Source organism: Montipora foliosa, chromosome 8 (genome assembly GCF_036669935.1).
Source record: "Montipora foliosa isolate CH-2021 chromosome 8, ASM3666993v2, whole genome shotgun sequence".
NCBI classification, from domain to species: Eukaryota; Metazoa; Cnidaria; class Anthozoa; order Scleractinia; family Acroporidae; genus Montipora; species Montipora foliosa.
The window spans coordinates 37,492,659-37,496,799 of NC_090876.1; the positions used below are offsets into that span (position 1 = coordinate 37,492,659).

General features: G+C 37.0%; 1 pseudogene; it reads right to left on the bottom strand.

The window, feature by feature from the left end:
- The window catches only part of LOC137968772 (myosin heavy chain, clone 203-like), a 32,636-nt pseudogene extending 28,827 nt beyond the window's left edge, over positions 1-3,809 (bottom strand).
- Positions 3,810-4,141: the final 332 nt, after the last annotated feature.

The following is a 4,141-nucleotide window of genomic DNA, read 5'->3' on the forward strand; positions in this document are numbered from 1 at the left end:
TGTTTGTAGGCTCTGATTGGTTACTATCCACAATATAACGTCGCATTTTCCAAGAAATCCACAGTGACCAGGAATGAATCGGCATTTCTGAAGTGATTTTTCAAAACCTGCTACTTACTGCTGTTAATTGGCTGTAGTAAACCTTCATGGAAGAGTACCTTGTCTTTTGTGGAAGACAGCTTCTCCTCTAAGGTTTGAAGCTTCTCTTTTAAAACATTATGCTCTGTGAAATGAAGAAAATGTCAACATAAATTTAAAAACCTTTTTTTTGCTCAACATCAACAGGAACCTAGTGATGTCAGAATGAAAAATAAAGCACTTGCAAGAATTATTCAGGTTTACACTTGTTGTTACTTGTGGTCAAAATAATTAACAATAAATAATGGACTTTATTTAAGGTGGCTGGAACCAGTTTCACTACTTTTATGGACCTTTTTGTTAAAAGGGGTATCACTACAAAACTGTATCACGTAAAAGAAATGTTATGATACCATACCAAACACCAATTATTGCTTAACAAAATGTGCTCACTATTTTGACGTAATAGGTTACCATGGCAACATGAAAGCTCTCCAAAAACACCCTATATTTTGTCTTTACTTGCTTATATCTCAAAAATAAACTCGGTGACCCCCATTTTTTATAGTAGAATAGTAATTATCAATTTGAGATAGAACTATCAGCAAAGTTTAAAAAAATTCTTGGGAGCCAATTAAGGGCTACCTTAAATTTTCGAAAATATGGTAACCCTGTGGTTTTAAAGAAAAATCAGAAAATGACTGTCTCGTTGTTATATGTTTACATTGTCGTCAAAACCTAAAATAATTATTGTGATTTCACATTGTTGTTTTGTGGAATATAGGAAAAAATGCACGGAAACTCATGCTGCACGTGCAGCACGATTATTTTTCCTTTTTTAACCAATGATATTCTTGCTTTGTGGCATTGCCGTTGCCGTAGCCGTCGTCTTTGCTTATTAAATTCCCTAATGTTGATCTAAGTACAGATATTTACCCATGATGTCTCTTTTAAAAAGATTGAAAACTGCTTTGTTATTGCATAGCCCACATGTAAAAAGAGCTTTTTTTATAAAACTGATAATAACTGTCATACTGGTGCACAAAGTGTCGGCTAAGGAGCCAATGTCATTTTCCAACTGCTTGATTTCCTTTTTGTATTTGTTTTTTTCTTCCCTCAAAATTTCCTGGTGATCTGGAATGAGACATGACAAGATGTCTGTAAGGTTACCTTAAGTGACAGTAGTATGTTTTACATAAAAATGAGACCTTTTTCAATGGTTTGAAGCCAACAGCCTGTTTCTTGAAACTTTTCAGGGTGCCACAATTCCCTCGATATCCCAAAAACGAAAAGCTCATGAGAAGCAAAAAAATTTCCAATCATTATTTTTGCTTTTTGTTACACTGTACATGTACCTTAAAAAACAAAAACAAGCAGGACACAGTTTCTCAAATGGATTTTTTCTCAAATGAATTTTCAGGCTCGAAAAGTTTTTTGGGACTTTCGAGAAATGAGGCCAACAGGAGGCATAAATTTATCAAGACTTGATAAAGACAGACCATTCAGGCCTCTGCAAAAAATTACCAGTAATTGTTTTCCTAACATCAGAATTACACATTCTGGAACCCATGTCCAGAATAATAATGATGAAATGAAATGGCGTTAAATTTGAACATTTTTAACACTCATTAAACAGCAAAGACATTCAGGGGCAGATCTAGGGGGAGGGTGCAAGGGGTATGCACCCCCCCCCCCCCCCGAGTTGACCTGCAGCCCTTAACTAAAACATCACAAATCAACTAATGCCATTCTTTCTTCTTCCTAAGAAAAATCCTGGATCTGCTCCTGAGATTTATTTCATAAGAGACTGTGTTTTGTAAAAATTCCAGTCATTTTGCATACATTCTTTATACAATGTACATACATGTAAAGATTCAAGATAGAATTAAAAAAAGGGAGCATGGGCAGTGCAGCCCAGTGGTTTAAGGCCACTTGCCTTGAGACACTGCGATCATGGGTTCAAGACCTTTTCTGACCACTCCTTGAATTTGATCCTGGTAGTCCCTGGTTCAACTTCTTGGCTGAACCTGTGAATTGGCAGCTGGTTTGCCTCTGGCCAGTTGAAGTTCTTAAAAGCGTTGTTGTTCTGGCCTGGGTTGCTCAAAGCATGGTTAGTGCTAACCACGCTTCAAGCAACGGGTCCCTGATGTGTCGTTTCATTGGCTCTGAAAAGCCTCTATGGGGAGTGCTCAGTTATGTATGTACATGTACATGCATGTATGGGCAGTTGAAGATTAAACTAGCAATAAATTACAATAATATTACTATTGTATACTGATTATACACCGTACCTGTTATTTCTATGCCACTTGTTGCAGACAAGTTCTCTTTTGCCAAATTGTCCAAGAAGTGTGACTGGCCTTGCAGCTTCAACAACATTGCCTTTAAATTTGCTAGATGATTCTGCAATACAATGTATGTGCAGCAATATAGCTAGATAAAGAAACGGCATGGAAATTTCCGTAGCATAAATTATTACATTAAAATTGCACAAGCAGATTTTATGTACTTGAAAGCACAAGACACACAGATTGCAATAAGTATGTTTCGTCGATGTTGTCATTATGTGTCTGAATGTATATTAAAATATATAGAAACAAAACTAATCAGATCTACTGTTTTTGGCACCAACATGTACTGTATAGTCTCCTCCTGTATAGTATCCTGTATAGCTCACAACTTCTAGGATTATGAAATATGTATGTGTGAACGAGATAACAGCACATGCCACGCAAATCAAGGATCGGGGAAAATCATAATATGATATGGTTGTGGTGTGGAGGGCAATTATAGAGGAGCCGCATCCAGTTATGCTACTTGTGTACTAATCACTCTCAGAGCAAATGTTCTTTTCACTGTTTTTTGAATTTAGCATAATTATTTTGGGTGTATGGGATCAGTGGTTCTTCTTCAGATACCAATAATTCATGCAGTCAAAGGAATATTGGAGTCAGTCCCTACTGGCAAACAATAAAACTTTCCTTTTCTTCACCACAATATTCCTTTTGTTGTTAAAATTCTCACTAGTTGAGTGGGGCGGTGTAAACCAAACCATGTCCTTGATTACAACAATAAAATTCTTCTTCTTCTTCTTCTTCTTCTTCTTATTATTATTATTATTATTATTATTATTATTATTATTAATTTTTGAGGAATTTGAGCTACTTTCCACTTCTCCATCTTTTTTTGTGTTTTTAAGCTAATCGGGAAAAAATTCTGGAGAGTTTAGGGAAAATATTAGCTTATCTAGATCTCAACTTGTAATTACGTCACTTCAAAATACAAAATGTACAAATGTAGTTATGGTTGAAAATAGTTATGGAAAAATAGTTATGGCTGTAGCTCCATTCTGATCATTACCTCGTTTTTTTCGAGCTGCAGGTCATAATTTGTATGCAGTCCATCTCCAACTTCGAGGGATTTAACTTTGCTCTGAATTGCAATATCTTGAGAAATCCTGGTTTATAAAAGCATTCATAATGAATAAGTGACTGAAATTATTGGGACCTACACCTAAAAAGAACTGAAAAACCAACACTTGAGTTATTAATCCCCAAAACTGCATTCTTAAAGTCCAACGCACATAAACTTTACCTCGCAATATCGTCAAGTTGGGACGCCATGTTTGTCATCGTTTCCGTTTAAAACTGACCGCCAAAAGAAACGAGACCGCAGTTGCTTGATACAGCGGTATTGAATTGGCACCAATCCTCGCGCTTGAGCCACGCGCTTCCGATCTTTGATGAAAGGTCCTAATATGAAGGGGTTAAAATGAGGACTGAGATTGGCCTGTTTTTGCCCTGGGGAAATGGGATTGAGTGATTGAGACTGGGATTTGCTCACAAAGAACTGAAATGGGAATGGGATAAATTTCTTTAAGCGTGATTGAGTAAGGCCTGCAGACCCTCGTAGTCAGATCTTCTCGCTCAGTTCCGGAAGGAAGACAAACAGCAGACTGTGCACAGCGGTGCAACCAAACCAAAGTCTCTGAGCATGCGTATCCGCTTGTCATAGTATGGTTCAGTCTGCAAGCAACATGGCGGGTAACCTGCTATCAGGCGTA